Source organism: Carassius carassius, chromosome 19 (genome assembly GCF_963082965.1).
Source record: "Carassius carassius chromosome 19, fCarCar2.1, whole genome shotgun sequence".
Classification (NCBI taxonomy): Eukaryota; Metazoa; Chordata; class Actinopteri; order Cypriniformes; family Cyprinidae; genus Carassius; species Carassius carassius.
In genome coordinates, this window is record NC_081773.1 from 19132481 (window position 1) to 19159497 (window position 27017).

The 27017-nt window shown below is 39.3% G+C and overlaps 1 long non-coding RNA gene across 2 annotated transcripts; it reads left to right on the forward strand.

The window, feature by feature from the left end:
• On the forward strand, positions 1-11023 carry LOC132094747 (uncharacterized). Of its 2 annotated transcripts, none has more exons than XR_009422392.1 (3): positions 1-291; positions 1563-1795; positions 10700-11023. It is a non-coding gene; the product is annotated as an uncharacterized LOC132094747 (long non-coding RNA). The 2 variants fall into 2 exon arrangements; XR_009422391.1 differs by having other exon boundaries at positions 10802-11023.
• Positions 11024-27017: the final 15994 nt, after the last annotated feature.

The following is a 27017-nucleotide window of genomic DNA, read 5'->3' on the forward strand; positions in this document are numbered from 1 at the left end:
TTTTATGTCTGTATGTAGTTTTATTTTTTTTTTATGGGGATTTGAATGTGTTGCTTGAGCCTCTTGGAAAGAGAACCACTGCCTCCTGTGAAGTTAGTGTGTGTGTTTTCCTTTTCTTTCTGCCTGTTTGTGTGTATGTTGCGTTCAGAACTGTGGATTTGTTTCTAGGTTTGGCAGATGAGATGGCTACAGAAGGAAAGCACTGCAGTATGAGGTGGTAAAGGCCGAGGGTTGAGCGCTGATGACCCACTCTTCTCTGAGGGTGGGAAAGCACAGTTCAGAAGGGCAAAGGTCATTGTCTTCCACCGCTCTCATTCCATTCCCACCCTCAAAACCTTTCTTTCCACCTTCTACTTCTCTTTCTACTCCTTTCACAGAAACTGATACCTGCTGAGCATCTTGGGCCCCGTTGCACAAATTTATGTTGATGTCAGCAATGAAAACAGCACCACATCTCCAAATATTTGTAGAACAGCGGTCCACCCATTTTCTCTCTCTCTTCTACACCTCTTTCTTTCTCACTTTCTCATTCTCTTCCCTCTTTTCCTTCTTTATTTTGTTTTTTATTGATTTATTTTTCCAAAGCCCCAGCCTGGGACGATGTGGCTTTCACACATGATGTGAAATGTTGTTTCTGCAGAGATTATTAACGCACTTTTGTAAAGTCTTTTCTTTGGGCTTGATCTGTTAGAGGGTGGGATAAAATTGCATGCCTCTGTATTTTATATCTGTATGTGTGTAAAACAAAAAATCAAATATAGATGTGAGCGCATAAAGTGGCTACCATCAAAGTTATTATCCAAGATTGAATAGAAATCTCCTTAAAACATTTAAATGTAATATTATTCACCATCAGGACCGAACAACACATCAGCTTGGCTGCTGTTTCTGTATGTATGGAACAAACTGTAAACCTTTACCCCATCAAATTTTAAAAGGTTACACATGGAAATAAAAGGACTCCGGAAATAAAGTTATATGGACCTGAGAAACATTTTCTCTGACAGCACTGAACACGTGTGACCCAGTATTTCCTGTTTAAAAGATAAATCATGTTATTCACATTTGAAGCAGTCAGTTAGGAATACACATCTATACACAAAATCACATTATTACCGTCGTATAGGATGTTTCACCACATTTTGCGACAGCATACACACACACGGCAGTGGTCAACCGTTTGACTGCAAACAAAAGAGCATGGCTTGAAACATAGACTTACATAGACGCCTCATTAGTGACTGTTTCTATTGGCCGCTATATGTAAGCCGTCTGCCATATTCTAGTGGTCAAATGGACGCCATTCACCATTATCACTGAATATTCGAAAGATGCCACAATCCTGCACAGAAAGGCTCAAGGCTCTGTGAGAACCTACAGTGAGGTGAATGAATCTATATCTATATATGTATATATGTAATTTCTATATATACAGTATATATATATATATATATATATATAGTCTGTTTGTGCCAGATATCCTTGAGGGCAGTTATATGCCAAAAGCTGTGACATGTATGAATACTCTCTAAACATGGTCTTTTGTTGTATTTTGTGTTTAGATTTTCCCTGTGAAAACATTATCAGCCATCTCGCCTGTTCCGTTGACTCGCAGGGAGCAGCAGTGGTCAAAGGTGTGGTTAGCGGCTTAGCTCGTCATCCCAAGCTCTTGGTCACACACTCCTCAATGTGGCATTGCCTGAAGGGCACTGATAACACGCATTATGTGCTTCTATTGGTTGATGTCCAGAAAACCAGCAATCTCACACGGAAGAATCTGTACATTAGAGGAAAGGTAGGTTAGGCCGGAATGTGAGGGGGTTTTAGGGTATTAGAGGGAAAGCTGGGATGGCATGCATTTTCCCGGCCTGTTGTGGATGACCTTTCCTTCTGCCCAGTGCTTTTGTGAAGGATCAGCATTTTTTTTTGGTTTGTGTGAATCCCCTCTAGCTTTGAAGGGGAGGGGCACAGCAGGGGTAAGCTAAAGAGCCCTGAATGTGTGTGCACATGTGTGTTTCAGTATGTTTCAAGTGTAGTGTGCATTTGGCCCATTTAAGATCTAATATAATCATAATGGTGGTTGGAAGAGGGAATATGTAATCATATTTGTGAGATAGCTTTGGCACGTAAAGGGACGGCTGGAAATCTGGGTTTCTGCACCCCCATCAGCCCTCCCCGGGTTCACACTTAAGCAGTGTAGAGTTTGGACCAGCGCCATGCCTGCAGGGTTGGTACGGCTGACCTCTCTCTTGTTCTGCCAGGGGAATGTCCAACTTGCTCTAGGAAGGTGTTCAGAAAGACGATGCAGAGAGGTCATGTACATCTGGTTTATAATATTCAACGTAACAGTTCTGCGTTCACGCATCATGTTATTAAATACTGCAGTGTTGAGGAAGCTGTTTTCAGGTTACCTGAATTGGAGTAATTGAATGTAGTTACTCTACAGCCAAGAGACATTTTAAGAAAGCTACTATCCAAAGAAGCTAACTATATTTAAGCTATTAAACTGGGCCCTATTCCTCTACTCTGTAATTTTGTTTTAATATTTATTTTAACAATCAGATCAGTATATATCTGTTTATAATCTAATTATATTTATCATGTTATAAATGTTGTGTACCGTTTAAACGTTTGTGTACAGTATTTTTTTTAACCTTTCCATAAAACTTCTTAAAAAATGTATTGAGGATATAATATATATAATATATATATATAAATATTATATATATATATATATATATATATATATATATATGGCAATGCTGAAGGAGGGGGGAACGTTGGAAATAAATTTGAACACACCCAAATACAATCCGACTACGCCACCCCGTAAAGAAACGGGGAAATAACCAAAAATAAGGGACACAGGTTCGTAGGCTGAAGTAATCCGAGAGAGGCGTGTGAACAATGTACAAAAGACTTTATTCAAATCACCATAATTAGTTAAAACGTCAATGATAATCAATGTCAATTGTCAGGTCACCATCAAACACTGTCACAATCAGAAACTCTGTGTACTGGACAAAATAAAAATATCAATTTGAAAATACAACAAAAGAATAAACAAAAAAAATAATAAAAGACACCGGCTTTCCAGTGGCAGGGGGCAGGCTAAATGGAGTGAAGACCCTATCTGTGGATTCGTGTAACACACACATGCACACACACACACAGTGAGAGGTGAATCCAAGCAGCACTGCACTCCACACAACTGCACCACAACCTGTAATACTCCAAACTAGCTAGCTAGCCTCCCAGCCCCGGGCCAGCAGTGCCTAGAATAAACCAAAACAAAGAAAACAAATTAAATTCAGTAATACAGTGGAAATATTTCCATCAAAGTAAACAAAAACATTTATCAAGAAACACTATTACAATATCAAACTTAAAATATTGAAAGTATACAAGACAAAATACTAATAAACAACGATATAAACACCACACAAAATGAAATGAATGCAACAGTCCAAATCGAGCAGGTCCCAGAATCAGAGTTCCCCAACACTAGCGTGGAAACACTTATCAGGGCACGAGCGATGACACTAATAATGCCCTAGATGTAAACCAGCCCAAAAAGCAGGAAAAGAAAAACAGCAGCGCATCCTCCTTTAACGACGGGTATAAACTTCCGCCTTCAAGAAACGCGACGGGAGAGACAGCTCAGCACACTAAGAAAGAAGAATTCTTAATTAAATACTTGTCTTGCGAAAAAGAGGAAGCAGATTGATCACGCTTACCCAAAGCAATTCCTCGTGCCACATGAAGTGTATAGTCGCTCACAGCTCATAATGAATTAACATGCAGGAAGACTTTTCACTGATTTCATGGCTAAGAGTTAAACAGATAAATAATCACCCGACGCCAAAATAACAGTAGGTAAAAAAAAAGAAATCACGCACATACCTGACATGCAGTGGACAACCTGTGACCCAACCGGGCATAAAATGCACATCTGCACCGACACACTCAGTATGGGCGGTACCAGTCGTGACGCACCCCAGGCGATCTAACTCCAGCCTTAAAATACCATCAGCGCCACCTCCAATAGGCTATGGTGGGTGACAATCATGCACCAATGAGCCAATGAAACTAAACTACGTCACCCACCTTGCCACAATCTACCCCCAGCTCTTGAATCGTCGCCCCGCCGATTATTCCAATAACCCTTATCCCAAGGTCTAAACAATGCAGATATAGAACCGGCTGAGGCCTCAACAGCCTCCAAACCTGCCACCCTCCCTACAGCCCTAGGAAGATGGTTACGATTAGAATGATGACCAGCAGTAGTTCGCCTAGTACGCCTCACTGCCCCATTCACATAAGATGGACCAAAGGGACCAAAATCAGTCAAGGGTAATTGACTTACGGTGCCCTGCCCTGATGGTCCAGGAACCACAGGAGCCTCAACCTCCACATCCACCACAGGCTCTAGTGAACTGGAGTCCGCCAAAACGGGGCCCTGACTCCCTGACTCCATAGCAGCCGGCAAAGTCTCAGGTACGACCCTAAAAAGGTCAACTTCCTCCATTGAGGAAGGATCCTCCAACAGTGGTTCCTCGGCAACCGACGCCCTATTCTCTGGGGGGGGGGGGGGGTGCCAAGGGCTCCCGCCCTATTCTGGCCTTCAACAGAGAGCGATGAACATGCCTCACCCTACTCACATCGTTGACCGGTGCAATGGTGTATACTGAGCCTCCTATTCCAGGTGCTTTCAGTACCTGATACACCACTGCACTCCAATGGTCCTGGATCTTGTGACGACCCTTTAGACCATAGTTATGGAGATAGACTAACTGGCCTTCACTCAAGGGTGCGTCCCGGACATGAGAGTCATGCATCTCCTTGCGGCGCTCTGCAGCTAGACGCAGCTGTTCCCGGGCCCCTTCAAAGGCCACCTGCAGTCTCGTTTGATGCTCCAACACCCAACTGTTAACACTATCAGGACCCCTCTCCTGACCACGACCCAACAGAAAATCTACAGGTAGTCGTGGTTCCTGTCCAAACATGAGAAAATAGGGAGATTCGCAGGAGATTGTGCAGGGTCCTGTTAAAGCGCTCACACTGCCCATTGCCGGCAGGATGCCACGGGGTAGTGCGAGACTTCTCCACCTGGTATAAGCAACACAACTGCTGGATAAGGGAGGACTCAAAACTACGGCCTTGGTCTGAGTGGATGCGGGCAGGAACGCCAAACTTACAAAACCACTCAGACACAAGTACCTGGGCTACGGTTTCAGCTCGCTGGTTCCGGGTAGGGACTGCCTGCGTAAATTTAGTAAAGACGTCAGTCATTACCAATACGTTCTTTATTCCCGAACGTGAGGGCTCAAGCAAGGTGAAATCAATGGCCAAGATCTGATTTGGCCTTTCTGCCAAGAGGTGACCCATAAAACTCTGAACTACAGGCTGGGTGTCCTTGGCAGCCTGGCATCTCTCACATTCACGGCACCACTGAGCTACATCAGCTGTAAGGCCTGGCCAATAACAGCGCTGTCGAACCAGCTCAGTGGTGCGGTCAATGCCCTGGTGCCCATGCCCTTGATGAACCTGGGCCAAGTCCTCACGTCGCAAAGTAATTGGAAGAACCAACTGAAAACCCTCCTCACCTCCATCTGAGCGAAAGACACGGCGATGCAATACACCCGCTCTATCCACCAGCCGATCCCATTGGCGGAGTAACACGAGGGCAGCTTTAGTCAGCTGTCTCCGCTCTGCTGGGGAAGGGGGAACACCTTGTCTCCAAAACTTTAGAATCTGACCAATTACGGGGTCGGCTTGGTGACAAGCGCCCATGTTGCCCTCAAAACCAGGCAACACGGAGACTACAGTTTGAGTTGCTTGTGGACGCGATTCTGCCACAAACACCTGCTTAACAGTGGCTGGCACTTCAGTTCCCAACAAGAGTGCATTCATCTCACACTGCCCAGAGGGGTCCTGTCTGGAGAGGACATCCGCATTTCTATTGTTCCTACCCGAGCAATACCTGATGGTAAAATCAAACGCTGCCAGCTGGGCAGCCCAGCGTTGCTCAGTAGCAGCAAGCTTAGCGGTCAACAGATGGCTAAAATGATTATTGTCAGTGTAAACGATACACTTGTGCCCTAACAGATATTCGCGAAATTTTTCAGTCATGGCCCACTTGAGCGCCAAAAACTCCAATTTCATGGAGCTATAGTTAACCATGTTGCGCTCAGTGGGCCTAAGACTGTGGCTGGCATACGCAATAGGTCTTACTCTCCCATTCTGCTCCTGAGAGAGGACTGCTCCCAAACCACCATAACTAGCGTCCACCTCCAGGATAAAAGGAAGGGAGAAATCTGCGTATGCCAACACCGGTGCTGTTGTAAGCCTCACCTTTAATTCTTTAAAGCTCTGTTGGCACTGTTCCAACCAGGCATCAGCAAAGCTCTTACCAGCCCGTACCCGGGGCCTACCAGTAGTACACTCAGCCACAACATGGTGCAGGGGGGCTGCCAGTTTCGCGAATCCCTGGACGAAACGGCGGTAATAACTGGCAAACCCCAAGAATGAGCGCAGTTCTGATGCCCCGGTAGGACACCGCCACTGTGACACCGCCTCTATCTTGCTGGAATCTGTGGATACGCCCTGAGCCGAAATCATGTGACCAAGATACTTGACCTCTTTCTGGAAGAACGCGCATTTTGCCAATTTGGCCTTTAAACCCTCACGCTCCAAGCGACCCAGCACAACCTCCAAACGCTCCAGATGCTGTGAAACAGGAGAGGAGAATACTACAATATCATCTAGATACAGCAGTAACGAGCTACCCTGTTGATCTCCAAACATCCGTTCCATCAGACGCTGGAAGGTGCTTGGAGCATTACAGAGCCCAAAGGGCATGCGGTTAAATTCAAATAGGCCAAATGGTGTACAAAATGCGGTCTTCGATCTGTCTTTTTCATTGACGGGGATCTGGTTATAGCCACTAGCCAAATCCATGGTGGAAAACCATCCAGCCCCCGTCAAGAAATCTAGCGACTCCTCAATGCACGGGAGGGGAAAAGCATCCTTTCTCGTTTTCACATTTAGCTGACAGTAGTCAACGCACATGCGTAGACTACCATCCTTTTTCATAACCAGCACAATGGGTGACACATACGGGCTACAGCTTTCTCGGATCACGTTGGTTTCTAATAGCTGGTTAATATGAGATTTCACGACCTCACATTGTGATGGCGGAATCCGCCTATACCTCTGACGAACGGGCACAGTATCCAACAGTGGTATCTCATGCGAAATCAAATTGGTGCAACCCAATTGGTGCACCGTCATGAGCTGAGAACACAGATTGATATCGCTTCAGCAATGCCCTGACCTCACCCTGCTCTCTCTGAGACAGGACTGAAAGATCAACTGCATCAATCGGTTCTTGAACTGGTGCAACTATTTCCGCAACCTGAGAATGCACTAAGACCCTCATTGGCTCTACCTCAGTTATCCCAGCTGGCAGGCTTACCACTTGAACACTATTAAGTGTTCCCAATGTCGCACCTGCGTACAACATTACATCTGCGGTCCCCACATTAACCATGGGCAAATAAACTGTACCCCGAACCACTCTAACCAGCGCAGGCGAGGCTAGCAGGCCAGCTGGCAGTCCAGACACTGGAGGCTCAAACAACACGGTTCCATCCACATATTGTTCGGAACAAGTAGCAGGCACTAGCTTCAGCATACCACCTGGAATGCGACACGACTTACGACCCCGCAATTTAGCCCTACCAATACGCACCACAGAAGACTGGTTTCCCACTAGATGGCAATGTTCTAATGCCTGTAAGACAAATTTCGGGGCCTCCACGGAAGAGGGAGAATCAAATAAGCCAGGGCCATACTGTCCAAAGAGCTCCCGGTAGCATCGACTAAGAACATTCATTCCCAGTACTCCAGGAACTTGAGTACAGATGCCTCCAGGAGGATCCCTTACCACCAAGACCCCGCACTTAGAAATCAAACGATTACACATCTTAATGTCCAATTCCATGTAGCCAATATAGGGAATTGACAAGCCATTGGCTGCACGAAGTTGGAGCCAATGGCACGACTTTAAACGGTCTACGCCCCATGATTGGAAATGAGTTTGGAAGCTTTCGGTAATGGTAGATACCATTGATCCTGTGTCCACTAAGCAGGGCACTGGAACACTACCCATATGAACAAGCAGGTGTGGGCATGACGACATCAAATGGGATAAAATAGTACTGGAGCCATTTTCTTCCCCAACCACACCTTGGCTTTGCAACGCGGTGGGAATTAGTTTCCCGATGACATAGTTGAGTCAGGCTGTCCACTAACCATTAGTGATGAAGCACTTGAAGGGAAACGGGTAAGTACGCGTTCTCCATCACACTCCCTAGCGAAGTGGCCCGATTTCTGACATCTACGGCACACAGTCTGATTACGACGAGGGGATTGACTACGGGGTTGAGGGGCCTGTAACCGGGCGATACTTTGAGTCAGTTTACTAATTTGTTCTTGCTGCAACCGCAACATTTCTTTAACTTCCCCCAATTCGGACTCCTGAGAAGACCTCACGGTGTTCTCACGAGGCTCACTCCGCACCCCATACTGGATACCATATGCAGAAGGGAGCGAATGACTACGACCCCTTGAAACCCCTAGCATGCCCTCCCGTTCCCACCGAAGTGCCTCACAACGTACGTCTAAAAGAGTCAGAGTAGGTTGACTTCGTACCAACTGTTTAAGCTCTCGCCAAAGAGAATTATCATTCACGTGCTCCATAAACTGATCACGCAACAAAACTTGAAAATTTGGCATGGCATAAGGCGACTTTTGCTTCACTCGCTCCAGGAGGCCGATCAGAGCGAGGGAAAACTCCAACAAAGACTCCCCCTCCTGCTGCCTCCTAGAGAAGAAAGCCTCCTGCAAAGAAACATATGACCGTGAGCAACCATACAACTCCCTAAGCACCGGAAAAAATTTTACTGGATCATTACGTTCATCATCGGAGCGGTAGCGAATCTCTTCCCTTGCTTCTCCCTCCAAATGGTCAAAGAGGAAGAATGCTTTATCAGATGCAGACATATAACGGGCCTGCATACAAGCCTGGGCCTCCTCAATCCACTCCTCAATATTAAGACTAGACCTGCCACTAAATTTTGGGCACCTTCGATCTCGTAGTACAAAAACGTACCTCTCTGGTGGGGCAACGCCCTCATTACTTGACTGTGGAGTGGAAAGAGGGGGGCCAGAAGCCATAGCCGGCGGCCCACTAGGACTCGGATGAGCAGATGATTGCTCCTGCCGCAATCTGTCATTGTCAGCTCTCAACTGAGTTACTGTTTCTCTTAATTCTCGCAACTCTTCCTTCATATTTAACTACAAATCTCACTTACCACAAGAGAAAAGTGCTCACTGGACATACGCTGCTGTTTTTCCTTCGTCTTAATGTTTTCACCACAAACTCAGTCCTAGGGGAAAAAAAACAAGCAACAGACAGTACACAGAGCAAACCATATACAGGTACACGTCTCTCCCGAAAAAAGAAAGCCAATCCTGCCGACTACGCCACATATATATATATATATATATATATATATATATATATATATATATATATATATTCCAAAAATCACTAGGATATTAAGTAAAGATCAGATATTTTGTATATATCCTACAGTAAATATATCAAATCTTAATTTTTGATTAGTAATATGCATTGCTTAATTTTGACAAATTTAAAGGTGATTTTCTCAGTATTTAGATTTTTTTGCACCCTCAGATTCCAGATTTTCAAATAGTTGTATCTTGACCAAATGTTGTCCTATCCTAACAAACATGCATCAATAGAAAGCCTATTTATTCAGCTTTCAGATGATGTATAAATCTCAATTTTGAAAAATTGACACTTAAGAAACAAACATTAGAATGATTTCTGAACAAATTACAATTTATAAAAAATAAATAGAATAATTATATAACAAAAATAACATTTTAACAGATTATTTTACTGTATTTTTTAATCAAGTAAGTCCAGCATTAACAGACATGAGTTATCTTTCAGAATCATTAAAAACATCTTGCCAACCCCACACTTTTGAATGTTAGTGTAAATACACTAATACAATTAAATATGGTTAATACAAGTAAATTCTTTTATGTATGCAAGTCACAAAAATGTACTGGCAATCAGCACAATAGATAGTTTCAAAAGGCCTACAGTGCTCCAAAGAAAATTATGTGAAGGGAAAACCACACTGAATTGTTGTTTGAACCAGTTAATTTACTCAAACTGTCTGAATGAACTCAGTCAGCAGACTCTAGCGTTCTAGCACTAAATATAAGAGAGGGAGAACGAGGACATAATAAGAGAGTGACTGATTGTCATGGTAGAGTTTTTGGCTGTGTAAAACAACCCTGTCATTTTGGCACATTGCACTGCTACTTCATAGATAAAATAGCTTTTCTATTGAAAAAACACTGTTTTGAATGCTGCTGAAACAATTTACGGTTATTTAGTTTACCCCTAACACTGATGTACTGTAAGCTACCACTTCCATCAAACTAAGAATATAAAATGATAACCAATAACCTTTCCAAACCCTTTTCTCTTTTTCAGAGTTTTATTGATTGTTTCAAAAAATATTCTGTCTTAAACTTGTAAAATATTTAACCATTTTGACTTGTTTACCCATTTCTGGATTTATTTTCTCTTAAGGAAACAGGAGTTTATTGATCAACCAAAAATGAAAACAAACTTTGACGGCAGAAGTAAATTCATGTCAGCGGTCAGTGAAGGGTTCCTCTGTGTCTCTTATAGACTGTAGCTGGCAGTAGACATGGCTTCACAGCACAGATGAGATGAGATGGGATGTGGGGCTGGATCTAGCAGAGGATCTAGTGAACCTCACATTGGGTATCCTGCAGTAACAGTCTATGTGTGTAGTGACAGAGATTATCATTTAAAGCTTTCTGTAATCAATTTCTTTTTATAGAATTTACAATCCTGAGATGCAAGCTCATCACAGCCTTCTTTAACTTGAGTGTGCAAAGCTGCTGGTGTCATCCACTTACACATAGTTATTACAGCTGTACTAAAACATTCTGTAATCATGCACACACTGATTTGTAGTGCACATAGTTTTATTGTTTATTTCACTTTATTTTTCTAGATTTAAATCAACCAAGGGCTCTGTAACAGTTTAAAACTGAATGTGTGGAATTGTGTTTTAAGATCAAAACAGACTCAGGCTCCATGTTAGTGTCAATAGGAAGGCAGGTAAAATGTGTTTCAAATTTGAAATTTGTATTTATTTATTTTTTGTTCTCATTTTAATGATCAATTCAATTACCATTTTAAAACCTTCACAGTTGTTGCTCTCAAAACCAAAAACTACAATAGCATACAAAAGCATATCTCTTACACCCTCCCTGCCCTGTAACCATGGCAATTATCACAGTTTGCCTTATTTTAGTCTGTCATTGCAATTTGACAAGTACATGTCATTGTTCCTTGACATATTCTTGTGAATTTCAAACCCTGTGATTTCATTTTCTTCCAAACTGTTCATGAGCAGCTGAGATATACTAGTCAATAAATCTTTGCTGTTAAGTTTGAGATTTTGGTAATTTCTTCTCCTGAATAGCTCTGACTCGCTGAGTGAAAGAAAGACCAGAAAAAAAGGGATGAAAAGAAACAAAAAGGCACTGGAAGCGGTCAGTGCAGCCTTGCAGGTTTCATTTAAACTTTTGTAATAACTCAAAATGTTAATCACACTAAAGCGAACATTTTCTTGAAATGTGAGCATGGTGTGATATTTTAAGTGGTATGAAAGCAGATGGCTTTTCAGAAGTGTTCAGTCTGATGTTTATTGATGTGTTCTGATGCGATGCAGACAACATGAAAGTTACTGATATTGAAACCTTGCAGAACCTTTTAAATTTCCACTGTTAACACTTTGAGGAAATTCAATTCAATTCAATTCAAGTTTATTTGTATAGCGCTTTTTACAATACAAATCGTTACAAAGCAACTTTACAGAAAATTATGTTTCTACAATATTTAGTAGTAGCAAGTAGTTTGTGCACGTTTGACAGGATTTTAGAAAAAATAAAAAATAATAATAATAATAATATAAGACGTAGTCAGCTAGACGATGAACTATCAATATTATTAATTAATAGTTATTATATGATGCAGTCACACATGTAGCAATAATTGTTAGTTATGTTTGTTGATTCAAGGTTAGGATCATCTGGGGTCCTCTGAGGGTCAGCATCATCTCTTCTCAGGTGTTCTGGATCCAGACTGGAGCTTGTGTAAATCCTAGTTACCACGGGATGTATATCCCGTGGCAAAACATAGAAACAAAATAGAGACATCATTAGCATAGCTGCTGATCCAACAAAGTAAAATTAGTTTAACCCAAGCTAAAGAATAAAAATGCACATTTGATCAGATGCAACTACACTCACAATTTAAAAGATACATTATTCGTATGCTTGGCGAAAGAGATGTGTTTTTAATCTAGATTTAAACAGAGAGAGTGTGTCTGAACCCCGAACATTATCAGGAAGGCTATTCCAGAGTTTGGGAGCCAAATGTGAGAAAGCTCTACCTCCTTTAGAGGACTCTAGCTGCTGCATTTTGGACTACCTGTAGCTTGTTTATTGACGAAGCAGGACAACCACCTAGAAGTGCATTACAATAGTCCAGTCTAGAGGTCATGAATGCATGAACTAGCTTTTCTGCATCAGAAACAGATAACATGTTTCGTAGCTTGGCAATGTTTCTAAGATGGAATAATGCAGTTTTTGTAACATTGGAAATATGATTTTCAAAAGACAAATTGCTGTCTAATATAACACCCAGATTTCTGACTGTAGAGGAAGTAACAGTACATCCGTCTAGCTGCAGATTGTAATCTACAAGATTCTGTGTAGTGTTTTTTGGTCCAATAATTAATATCTCTGTCTTATCCGAATTTAATTGGAGAGAATTATTTGTCATCCAATCTTTTACATTTTTAACACACTCTGTTAGCTTAGATAATTTAGAGGTTTCATCTGGTCTCGTTGAGATATATAGCTGAGTATCATCAGCATAACAGTGGAAGCTAATTCTGTATTTTCTAATAATATTACCAAGGGGCAACTAAACTATTTATATTTAAATATTAAATATACTAAAATATTTTAAACATCCATTGACATTCACTGTTATAATGTGATTAATGCTTTATTGTGATTGTGACTGATCTCATGTAAACAGAATATTGAGATTGTTAATATGATTGTTCATAATTAGAGTCATTATCATGGAGTAACCATAAAATAAAAGGTATTTCCCACTGTTACCAACATTTAGATTGTATTAGGAAAAAAAAAAAAAACGGGATTTTTGGCTTTTACAAAATTCTCTGCAGTATATTTTTCAATAGTAACATTTTGTGGCAGCACAGTTTTTAACTGTTGTTGGAAAACCTCGGCTTTCCTCCTCAGCAACATTGACATTACATGTAGTTACATCATGTTTGGCAGAGGCATAGCATGTCGCATCTTGTTTAGCAGGGGTGTAGCATGTCACATTTAGAATTTATTTCCCTTACCTTTTGGGGAAAAAAATCAATACTCATGCTTTAAAGGGAACAAGGCATATTATTTTAGTTTTATCACATTATTATTTATTTTTTTCCAGCTCTAATCAAACAGGTCTTTTACTTCAATTCCTCTGTGCAAATGTACTATGCACATGTAAATCAAGTACCAATGCTTAACAAGTTACCACTTCCTTCAAATGACTCACTAAATGAATATTACAAGTTGCTAAACAGTAAACCAGAATCACTGACATGTTCATTTCTGATTTCTAATTTTTTTTTAGTGGTCTTTTTGGACGGGGGAGTACCTTTTGAGTTCAGAAAGTTACAGTGTGTTTTTATATTGCAGTAAACTCTTTCAAAACAAAAGATCAAGAAGAAAATTAGATTTTTTTATGATATGAAACTGGAAATGGTTTTAATGCACCTGCTGTTTAGTAGCCTGTAATCAATTCAAGTAAACTCAATCTTTCCTCATTCTTAAACAAAGAAACATGGGTGTAATTCAATACAGAGGATGATGAAACAGGTTGATATATACCTACGACCCTGACTTCTCCTCTCTCAGCACAATTATCATGATGCTACTCTGTGATTGGTCAGCACTATAGTATCATGGCTGTAAGAGGACCAGCAAATGCAGCAGTTTGCAGTGGAGGCAGCAAGATGGCAGATGATTAACAAAAAATTAATTCACATAAGATTACTTTTTAAAGAACTGCATTATAAAGAAATATCTATTACATCAATTACATTTTAATCAAATTAATTACATATGCAATTCATTTATCAAACTGTAATCAAATAGCAGAGAACATCCTCATAATTAAGATAATTCAAAGTTATTACATTAATGTGCCAGGAGAGTAAATCTTTGATTACACTTTACAAAAAGTCAATTTTAGGGGGTGGATATGTAAGTGATAATGTAAATGCAGCCGGTTGTTAACGCAGAATAAACCCTGACATGGTGATCAAGACCACAATGTGCAAATGGAAAGCTTCGCCAAAGAAAAACAGTTCCTAGCCAAAACAAAGTTCAAACAAGATGGACATTTAAAGCATAGTGTACATTTGTATCATTAATTGTGTAGCTTTTCACCACACAAATATTGATAAGGACATCTAATGCTATTTGACAAGAAAGCGTTTTAACATCTTTTATTTTAAAGGAACACTCCACTTTTTTTTTCTTTTTTTTAAGTAGGCCCATTTTCCAACTCTCCTAGAGTTGAGCTTTATCGTTTTATCATTATCGTTTTGGAATCCATTCAGCCGATCTCCGGATCTGGCGGTAGCACTTTAAGCTTAGCTTAGCATTGATCATTGAATCTTATTAGACTGATCATTGAATCTTATTTGATTAGACAAAAAATTGTTTAAAACTTGACTCTTCTTTCATTATATTGTGTACTAAGACTGAAGGAAAATGAAATTTTGATTATTTGGCTGATATGGCTAGGAACTATACTCTCATTCTGGCGTAATAATCAAGGTACTTTGCTGCCGTACCATGGGTGATATTACACAGTGCCTGAAAATAGTCCCCAGCTAGTTTGTGTAGTTGAAAAAGTTTGTCAAATTTCAAATTCAAATTTTGTGAATTTTCAGAAAAAGTGGCGTGTTCCTTTAATTACATTACAGTGTACAAAACAATTGTTGCGCAACAAGACAAACACACCTCAGAATGTCACATCTGACCAATCAGAATCAAGCCTTCCAAAGAACCAATATATATTTTTATTTTTATTTTTATTTTTATTTTATTTTTTTATTTTTTTATTTTTTTATTTTCCATATCATTGAACATCACTGGCCTACAGTCCATAGCAATTTATTTTACAATCATTCATACACACAGGATGCATTTTTGCTATTTCTTTTTTCATTTTTGGTCTATGTACACACTTTTTGTTGTTGTTGTTTTTTATATATAATTAATTGCACTACATTATTTCAATTGGTTTTATTACATCAGATCTGAAAATACAGCATAGTCTTCAATGGTTTTAATAACTGTAATTAGTGTGCAAACGTCTAGGAGTGAGATGGTATTAAACATGTCATCTGTTTAGTCAGAGCAGGCCGGTCAGAGCACGAGTGTGCTAGAGAGACACAGTGGGGATTCTGGGTGACACAGATATGACAGCGTGCAGGAATCAGAGAGACACACTCCATGCTTCCCTCTCCGCCTCTCTGCTGGTGACATCATCTCTTCCATGTGCGCATAAAGAATGAGGAAGGATTGTCAGGTGACAAGTATGTCACATCTGTCACTAGTAGAGCACAGCACTAGCAACACTTCCAGGGAATATTTGAGTCTACTCAAAGTCGCTTAGAATCAAATCGCTGACTAAATGCAAGAATGTAAATAGCACATATATGTTTCATTTTCAAGCTTCCATAAAGGTTATAGCTGCTAGACCTGTGTTCAGCCTATGTGTGTGTGTGTGTGTGTCTGTGTGTATGTATATTTGGTGATGGGGCCCATCTGTATGCATGTGTGTGTGTATGCATAAATGGAAAACACTAAAAAGCCTTCTGGGTATCAGGAGGCAGTGCTTTAAGGTATGATATGTTAATAAAATGTGTCAAAATGTCTGCTTCCCATTCTCTCTTTATAAACAAACTTGCGGCATGAACTGAGCTAATTAGCGCGCCCATCTGCTCACTTGAGCAAACTTAGTGATACATACCAGAGAAACTGTAAAAAGACAAGCTCAGTTTTTGCCGGCAGATGACAAGTGTTATAAATTGCAGTTTGTTTTCTCCGTCTGCTCTCTTTTCCTCCGTTTTTCCACCTCTGACATTATTCATTCAATTATTTCCTTGGCATTGCTGTGTCTCGTTTGCTGTACGTGTGTCATTGTTGTGGCGTTGTGTAAACACAAGCAATGTATATAAATGGCTGTAATTCAATCATCTGAAACTGTTTAGCATTTCCTAATCGTCCAGGTCTCTGATCTCCCTCTCCTGGGCGTTCAGCTAAATGCGTCTGCCAATTTTCCCGGTTTGTGAGGTGCTGGTGGTTTGCAGGGAGAAGACGGGAGGATAGGGGAATATGAAGACAGAGATCGGTATTCCCCGAACAACATTATGCAAAGCTGTTAGCAACAATTAACTCATAGCACATCGATTGCGACGGGGCCGGGCCCCAGCCATTGTGCGAGTTAAGCACTGCGGTGGTGAGCTTGGAGCCGAGGGGGGAACGATACAGGAAGATCCATCTGTTCTTTCTGCTCCTCTGCACTGATGGAAGACTACGCTAATCTGGTTACTTGTCAGGACAGGTTAGTGAAAGCAGGCGAATGGAGGAGGCTAGAGCTAAACTGGTTGGCAGCTGCTGGCTGTGCTGCGTCCTCTCCCAGACTCGATAGTGTTAGATTTGGCACAGGCCACATGCAGTCAGCTTGGCCACAGACCAGCCAATCTGACACCAAAGGAATACCAGCGCTGGCTGACACGGCTTTCTGCGACTATGAACAGACTCGCTTATTTTCTCGCATGAATGTATCTACGCAAGAACCATGAGTTTTAGCACAGATGCAAGTAGTTATTTCAGAAAACATTTTCATAATATGATCCTTAAAACTTCCAGAATTTCTTAAGGAGCTTTTAAAATAAGAAGACTTTTTGATCATAACAATTAATGCAGCTGTTTAAACAAACATGCTGATTACTTTCAAAAGCTTCTACACTTCTAATTGCTGTCTGCATTATATTGATTCTCTTTTCTAATAAACACAAATAATTAGTTTTGTCAGAGGAAATAAAGATAAATTGATGGTGAAGGACAATAATTTTCTAAAGTAATAAATGTTTTTGAATAAAATTAGCTTGAAAAATGTTCAGTGTTTAATTAATCATCTGGCGAAAATGTAATCAAGAAACCATTTATAGTTTTTGCATACAAGGTAAGAAGATATATTAATGTAGTTAATTATATTGGCTTTGTAAAAAGTAAAAAAAAAAAAAAAATTGAGGCAATTTGTTAAAAAATTGTTTTATTTTTATTAAATTAACCACTAATTCTGCAATTTTCTTTGATTTATTTTCATTCTAAATACACGCATATACATGCTTTTAATAATATTATGGTTGAAAATGTTCATAAAATTATTTATTGTGTTTCAGCTGTTGGGTTTGTACAACTGCCCTAACAGGAAAATGATTGTGTCTACCCCTGTGTCATAAAATAAGCATACTTTTTTTTTTTTTTTTTTTGAATAAAATTAGAATTGAGATGTTAGGCTTCATTTTCATAACTGTCCTTCAAACTTTTATTTCAAAATCATGGAGAAAACCCAAAACAGATGCCTAAAAGACTACAAACCAACACTAAAGTGTTTGAAAGTCCCAATGGGCATTGTTGATTTAAGTGGAAGTGAATCAAACCACCCAGGCACTGCCTAGCAAAGGTTGTCTCTAACTCTGTGTAAAACAAAGAGACCAGTGATCACTTTGAAGTAGTAACAGAACTGCGAACCAGTCATCCATATTTAGACCGCATTCAGGCCTGGATGGGAGGATGGTATGATTTATAATTTCCAAGAAGTATGATGGTATTGATTTACGTTTAGAAATGATTTTAGTACAGATTTTTAGCTAAAATTCAAAGCAATATTATGAATTCAGATCAACTGGACTGCTTTTTGACAGTGATCAGCTTTCAGATTATGTATTTCGAATAATTGTCACTTAAGACTGGTTTTGTGGTCACATATGAATGTCAATCTGTACCTGCATTGACGTATGTAAACAAAGTATCAGGACAAATTGGATGAATGAACCAAAATCACTGGTACCACAAAAGCTGTGATATTTATGCAGATAACATTATCATTTTTGAGAAGGCTTTTGTTCATGTCACAATTACTTTTAGGCTTCATTGGACATGAAAGAGAACAGATGACAACTGCAGTCTAGCATTTGTATTTGAGTAAAATGACAAATAATTTGGCAGGGGAATGAATGGTCACACGCACATACATACAAAAATGGTTTTCTCTCTTTCTCATAAACACTCTCCATCTGCTGCTAATGGAGCCTCATGTCTGAAGTAGGCGTGGCTGACGACTGAAGTCTCTGTGTCAATCAGATTTGCCCCGCCTCCTCATGTGGTTTAGCTGTTTGGACCACCACACAACATTTTTATTCAATTAAACAGCCCCCCACCCCAAAAACCATCCATACTACATCCTGTAGGCCTGTGTTGATTGGTTGTAAGCAATTTAGGCCTGTAATGATTTTGTGACTTGTTATGCTAATTATGATGGCCTTCCCAGTCTGTGAGAGCTAGCTAGTTGTAGATTTATTAGTCGCTGACTGAGAAGAAGCGAAAGGAAAGCGGTAGTGGTAATTAATCCTGTTAACCAAGGATAATTGGGCAAAAAATAGACCCCACCAATGGCTTTAGCTCTGAGGAGTGGCAGTTAACCCTGCTTCCTGTGTTTTATTTAACAGTTAATGTTTCCTTTGCTTTCTGCTTCCTCTCAGGATCCTTGCAAATGTGCCGGCCCTGTTCCCTGATTGTCAGGAGCTCTGCCTCAAGGGGCTACAAGGTTCTACCTGCTACTTAATGGCATTGCCACCTCCCTCAGCAACACGCAAAAACACACAGACTGGTATCCATGCATTGCATCATTTACAGTGTGTGAATTCATAGGCCCCTGAGCTCGTCTGCACTCGTCTGATGAATGTTACATTGACAGCATCTAAAATGAATTTATAGTCATGCAAACATAGACAAATCATTTTAGGTTTATGAAATATTGAATTCATAGAATTAATAGGTTGATTTTACTGAATTTTTAAAGGGATAGCTCACCGCAAAAAGAAATTCACCCTCCACTTGTTTCAAACCTGATTATTATTTTTTTTTTCACTGAAGACGATTATGTAAAAAGATGATGTACAACCAAACAGTTGACTGTAGCCATTGACTTCCATAGTATTTTTTTTTCTATATCATTGAAATCAGTGGCAACTGTCAACTGTTTGATTACTAACATTCTTTAGAATTTATTCTTTTTCTTCCTACAGGTTTGAAACTATTTAAAGGTGAGTAAATGATGACAGAATTTTTATTTTTGGGTGAACTGTCCCTTTAAATAATGACAGTAATTAAATTACTAATTGAAATACTATCACTTTATTCACAGCGTTCATCTAGTTTTGCTTTATCTTGTTTTATAATTGTTTAATTCTGTTGTGTGATTTCCAACACTATCTCACGATCAATTCATACGTAATTTACGAGATGGCTAATTTGTATGAATTCGTACAACCTCACTCGAACAACCTACACCAGTGATGGGTAGGTTTACAAATTGTGCAACTCGTAATATACGTATGATTTAGCACAAATTATATGAATTTGTACGAGTGAGGTCGTATGAATTAGTACGAATTAGCCACCTCATAAAATATGTACTAATATCCGTGAAATCCAGCTAGTGATTTCTGATGCTTTATTCAACACTTTTTTAAGGATTACCCAATCCTAAACTTTAAAATGAATGAACATTCTTGTCTCATCAAAATACTATCAGAAATATTATTTTAATAATTTACTGTAACATTTTTTATGCCTATTATGTTTTTTTTAAATTGTTGAGAAATGGTTAGGTTTAGAATGGGGTAGTTAGGTGCTGTACAAATATATTTTTATATAAAACAAATATAATAAAGGATTCTTTATTTTTTTTTTCTACAGCATAAATTCCATTTTTAGATGCCAATATGATGTTTTGTCATATATCAAATGTACAAAAATGTATGCGATGTAAACATTATGTACCTATATACGCTAGTGAGATCAGGGTGAACTATAAGGACATCTACAGTTTTGTGGTTTGCAAGTATTTCAACTAAATTATACTAGAGGAAGGAAGACTATTTTGTTTTTCCTTTCATGCAACAATACAAAGACCCCTCTTCATAAACAAAGCAGCATGATACAAAGTCCAGTTTTGTGAAAACAAGGCCTGAAGTGGCTGGTGTCTCTTCCTGCTCCTTTCTTATCTTGTCTTTTAAACCATCAAGCAGCTGTAAGTAAATCTGTAATTAATGGTAGACATTTCAAGATCAAGCATGGGAGCAGCTGCAATAACATCCTTCTCTAACATTTTCCATACACTGTCCCCTTTAAAGTTTACAGCATCTGCAAGGACCTCTATGAAATTGTTTGTTCTTTCTTTTTTCTCTTTTTTCTTTTTTTTTAGCATATGATTCAGAGAATGTGAAAGGGTTGCCAGGAAAAAATATCTTTTAAGAAACAATGTTTTCATGACCTCTGATATATGCAATGTTTTTAAAGGACATCAAAGAGAGGATGAATATCTGTAGAATATCTCAGAAAATGTTGAGCTAACAGTATACTTAAGTTATAAATATAGCTGAACAGTCATTTTTAAAGTACAGACAAAAGAAATGTGACACTTTTGTTTTCTGCAAATGTTGGTGTTATTAAAGGGCACAGGCAAAGGCGCCTTGATGCGTTCTGTCACCTGAGGTCACATTCACTTCCAAAGAGAGCAACCATAAGGTGACAGAGCTTTGTTAATTGCACTGGAAAATAATTAAATGGATGAACTAATTCCCCAATATGTATGTGAGTCCAACTTAATTAAAGAAACAAACTCAAATCAACCTTCAGCAAGAAAAAAAGAAGAAGTGTGTACACCCAGTGTGACGCCTCTAAGCGTCCTGCAGGAGGTAGTTTTAACATCTTTAGTATGTTTATTGTCACTGTCACATATAGTATAGGAGGCAAGGACAACCTCAAAGGAGAGGCCAAAAGACGCGAGCACTTGACATTCCCCCCTCTGAAGTAAAAAAAAAACCTTAATTACACCATTTAAATAATTATTTACTGGATTTGTTTGTTCCATCTTCTCCCACCCTTCCTCCCCCACCTATATTTATTCATTTATTTTCTTCTCTTCTTCTTAGGGAGGTTTTCACCATATGGTTGCAGATCAAGTAATGTCAAACATTTTGCCCTTGCAAGTTTTTGCAATTTGCAGTTTTCAAACGTGAGACCTGTTGAAGGCACAAGTGATAATGGACGCGCTCTACCCCCTACCGCCTCTGTCCCACCATATCTTTCTTCAATTAATGCTACAGCGGGAGCTTCATGTAATAACACTTGCGCTTGTGGCCTGTCCACATGAAGGGGGGGGGGGGTGTGGTATATAGGTGGTGTAGAAAGAGAGAGAAAGTAGGTAGGTTAAAAAAACTAATTAAAATGCCACTGTTGTGCGCTCATATGAGCGTTGCATGTTAGCTGGATGCTTATATTGTGTTTTGATGCGGGCGAGAGCATGCAAAGCTTTGTGTATCATTATTGCTGTGAGCAATCAGGGTAATGCCAGCGGGACGGTGGACGCGTTGACAGCTATAATTATGTATCTCCATGGTGATCACTTTTGGCCTGTCATGGAGGCCAGGCTAGCTCCTCCTCCTCTGGCATTTAATCAGATTGGGCTGTCACTTGTCAGGTGGACTGCGGCTGTTTGGGGCGTAGTGTGCGTTTTGTGGGAGTGTGTTTGTTTTCGGAAGTGTGTGTGTATGTGTGGTATGTAAGTAGGGGGTCTCTCATCTGTCTCAACCCTGTGCCTAAAACCGGTGAAGAATGTTTAATTACATGCAGCGGAGCCCTTCTCTCTCTCTCTTTCGCTTTCCCACTCCGAGTCTGCACCCCCAAGCCTGCTCAGTCCTCTTTCATCCTGTGCATCCTCCGAAGGCCGGTTTGGTAGTAAGTTGTCTTTTATGAGGCTCACGCAGTGTGTCCTTTGCTTACTCTCATCTCTGAAAGATCCAAGCAGAGGAGAGGCACCTCCTTTCACCTAACAAATGAAAGCATGGCTCTCTTCTTCCGGACCTAAGTATTTAGTTTAAGCAACATATAGTTCTGCATTGGTTTAGCTACCTAAAAGTTCTGTCATTTAGTCACCCTCATGTTGATCTAAACCGGAACTACTTTTTCTTCAGTGGGTTGTAAAAGGTGAAATTCTGAGGGCTGACACTTTAAGATTTCTTAGCTTCAATAAGGAGAAAAATGCGCTGTATAAGTATTATAAAAGTGGGCCATATGTGTTAATACTTCTGAGGTTATATAAAAGCTTTTATGTTATTCAGTTATTGAGTAAAACTGGAGTCGGATTCATGAACAAATTCAATTTTGTGCACTCATTCACTGAAAATGTCCAGCTCAAAAGAATTACATGTCATGAAGTCATATTTTCATGTCTATTTTTATTTTTTTTGGCAAGATTTGTATGTATTCAAAAGACTTGTAATACATATGTAATGTATGATACTTTTGATAAAGGTCGTCTTTTTGATCCTTAAAAATCATTAATTGGAATTTTTAGTATTTTTATCATTGAGTTCAAAAAAAGTAGTCAGAAAATGACGACGTTTTGTTAACAATGCCAGAATGTTAATCTTACGGTAAACTGAAAATGAAATGAATGCATGATTTTGATCATTGTAAATGATTCATCCTTATATTTTTTCACCTTGTCATTTTTAATTAAAATTCTGTATCTTATGTTTTTCAATGAAATTGACTTTTCCCTGGAGATGTTTGCTGGACTTTACTAATCATCTAGGCCCCTTAAACCCCACACATCCACAATCAACTCCCTACAGGATAGAGTCCCTGCTCTACATTTTTTTTTCCTCCTTTGGTAATTTGGTTCACTTGGATGTACTGTTGAAAAAAAAAAAAAGATGTGCATTTATGAGATAAAAGTTTAATATCAGGTGAATAATGATCAACGGCGGTGAACTCAGCCTCCAAGTATTCTGAAAACACTAATTCAAAAGAATGCTTTGGGATGATTTGCATATGGACATCACGGCACGTCCAACACATAACAAGGCGTGGGCTGAAGATGTGAGGAGAGACCCTCATAACCTTCCCAGTGCCCCAACAGGAAGCAGACCTGTTTTTATTGCACCCCCGTGTCCTTTAATGTGTAAGATGAAAGCATTTGTATCAGTGGTGTTTTTCTTTGCTTTTTATGGCTTGCTAATTCATATTTTGGGAAAAAGGAAAACATAAACGCATTGTTGTAAGAGTGCTTTTGGATTCGATTCATTTATAGCCCCCTTATTTATGCACTTCCTAAAATCCCAAAAAAGACTGTCGCCAACTGTGCCTTTAGATCAATGATGAGCCTTGTTTTACTCTATTGTGCACATGCTATTATTTTTTACAGTGTATGATACTTCTGCATTATCACAAAATGCTGCACAAGAATTTTTATTCTACAGTAACTGTGAGCTTTCTCTTTGGTAACAGCTTCTGACAAAGACCATATGTAGAGCTGGCTTTAACATTTTCAGCCTGTCATCTATATCTCACAAACGTGTCTTTAGATTTTGGATTGCTGTTGCTGCTGTGTGACTATTTATCTTGACTCCTTTGCCTCTGTCTTCCTCTTTGTTGCAGCATACAGGAGCAGCAAGTCCATGGACTGCTAATGAGACTAGATCTTCGGTTTGTGGTGTGCCGAGCCTGGCTTCTTTAATACTGTATCAAAGGCATAATTTCCTCCAGCAGCCTGCCTCTGAGCATCACTGTGGGCCGTTCTGCTTTCTACAGTCTTTTTCTGGCCTTGTGAAAAATATAAGAAATTATGTGCTTTTTTATGTCTTTAAGAGTAATGTGGACCCCAGTTCTGTTGTTTTCATATGGATTTTCTTTGTGTGCAATGGATGTATACACAAACTAATGAATGTAATATAAAGTGAGTATGGACTTTTGCAGAATGGTGTGATTGCAGTGTTGCCTTTACACTTGGGTGAGCCTCAAAGGGATGCATATTTCATGGACAGATGAAAGACAACAATTCCCCTTTAGGGCTGAAGCCAGTTTTTGCAGATCAAAAGTGATTCCTTAAATTTTTAGCCATTTAATCTGACCCTTGCTGCCAGGAGTACAATTCTTACTGTAATGGTTGTGTGCTCATGGCCATTTTCTTAAAAGAGACACGGATATTCCTGCCACATGCTTCACGGAAAACATGGCAGATATTTAGAAGGACAAGAAGATTTGATTTTGTCTTGCAATGAGAGAGAGGCAGTGAGTTCTATATTATACAGAACAGGAAAACTTTGATTCTTCTGTGTTTAGGTTGTAGGTATGGATCACCCAAAAATGCTGTCATCATTTACTATTTCTCAACCACAGGGATGATGTAGATATAGTTGTCTAAAAAAAGTCCAGTGACATCATGTCCTGCCCTAACTTGTTTCAATAGTAAATGGAGCTATTTTTATTTCTTATTTTTATTTACATTTTTAAAAGGTAGCTAATCATTATATTTTGGAACATCTGCATTGTGTATCTGCAGTCTTATAGCCAAAAACAGCTATGACTGACACCTTTATTGCTTAATGATAGCTGTAATTTGATCTGAGTTTTCTTAGTAATATGTTTTATCATTTTCCTCTTCCTGCCTTAATCATTGTTGCTCACTAATTACGTCTTACTAAGTAGCAAAGGGTTGTGCAAATAAAACTATAGAATTAGTTCCTTGTAGCATTAGTCCTAATTTGTACATTGGTTTGTCTGAAGGGTTGTTGTTGAATCCCAGAGATAATGTGGCTAAGCTGTTCATTTTGAATTCATGGAGACTTTGTAGTATTTGAACATTGAACGCTCATAATTATTTGAACACAAACTTGGGTGAGGTGTGTAAAAAAAAAAAAAAAACTCTCCAGGGATTTTCTAAACCAAGGTAATTCTGAGATTTAACTGCTGAAGTAGCATAGTTCTGTTGTAAACAAAGCATGCAATGACATTCTGAGGCCTCTAAACATATGGTGTTATGATTGAAATTAGCTCTAATCAAATAATATTTTTGTCTCACGTTGAAATAAAACTGAAGCATAACTGAAAGAAAATGAACTGTGGAGAAATTCTTAGTACTGATAAATGCAAGTCAAAGATGAGATATCTGGCATCATATATGGAGTCTCGGATGCTCAGTGTCTTTGGCACAAAACAATTCTGTCACTGTTGGTTTGTGGTCCAAATTCCTGGTGTGAAGGGCTGCTGGAAATTAGGACGAAATGGCTGGAACAGGTTCTAACTAACAAATTGAATATTATTTAGCCAATTAACAACAAATGGAATGACTTGCATTCATTAGCCTGAATGAAAATGATCTCTCTTACTGTTCAGTTTTTTAAAAAGCAAGAAAACGAGAATATAGCACCACTTTAGCAGGATATGAAAGTTCATAGAGCAAAAAGCTACAAAGAAAAGAATCCACGTCTTGGCCAAATTATAGGCTTTTCACTAGCGCTTTTATCATTCTTGTCAATTGCTATCAGTTGCACTCACAGCTATGTGATTATGGTGACATTTTCTAGATCCACTCACTTCAAGTATTATTATTATTATGTTGTGGCACATTTCTCTCGCTTGCTTTTAAATAATTTCTTGGTTGCATTCAGTGTTCAATACTAATCATTGGGATCCATTTCAGGTCATCTGGAATGACTCATCTCTTTCTAACGGCATTCAGTAAACAGAGCAGATGAGCGGAGATGTTGTCCTTTAACTGCTAAGGTAATGAAGTACTGTGGGATCTGACTTCCAGGCCGGCCAGGGCAGGTTGGAGTAAGTTTGGCCCAGCGCAGGGAGCTGCAGTGTGGGGCAGGGCGCCATGGCAGGTGCCTGTGTCAGCAGTACTGCCGGCCAAGGGGAGAGGTCAATCTCACACCTCCAGCAGGTGGGACACAGGCTTGCATTAATGATGCTTACAGTGAGATAGCTGCAGTGTCAGGGGGAGAGGAAAGCATCGAGCCAGGTGTCTCCTCCTGCTCTGAGGTTTACACAGGAACACATGCTTCTAAATTAGGAATTCATGCTTGATGAAGCAGTTGGGTTGAGTGAAAAACAACTTCCTTTGTGGTCATTGCTTTTTTCACGTAAGATTTGGTTAAAATCACATAACATTTCTTTACATAAAGCTGAAAGACTTTCATTTATACAATTAAAAACATTATGTAAATTGCTTTATTTATTTTTTATTTTATTTTTTTTTGATTGAGGCACATGTGGGTGTGCTGTGTTTGTGTCTTCTCTTGTTTATTATGATGTCTGCTTTGAACAATTCTACAATAAGTAAATCCACTTTACCAGCGAATTCCTCTTCAATAGTGATGCTATAGAAAAATGGAACATCAAAGACAAAATTATTACAATTGCTGTGCACTTGTTTCTCTAATGTGTAATGTCTATCTAAGAATCTGCAATTTATTGGTTGTTGGTCAGAATCAGTTGGCTAAAAATGGAAATTCCAAATGAAATTATGGTGGAAATTCTAAATCCATTTTATAGGTCTTATTGTGATTCATGTATGCATATTTTGAAATGAATTTTTTTTTTTTGTAACTCGTGATAACTTTTCAATT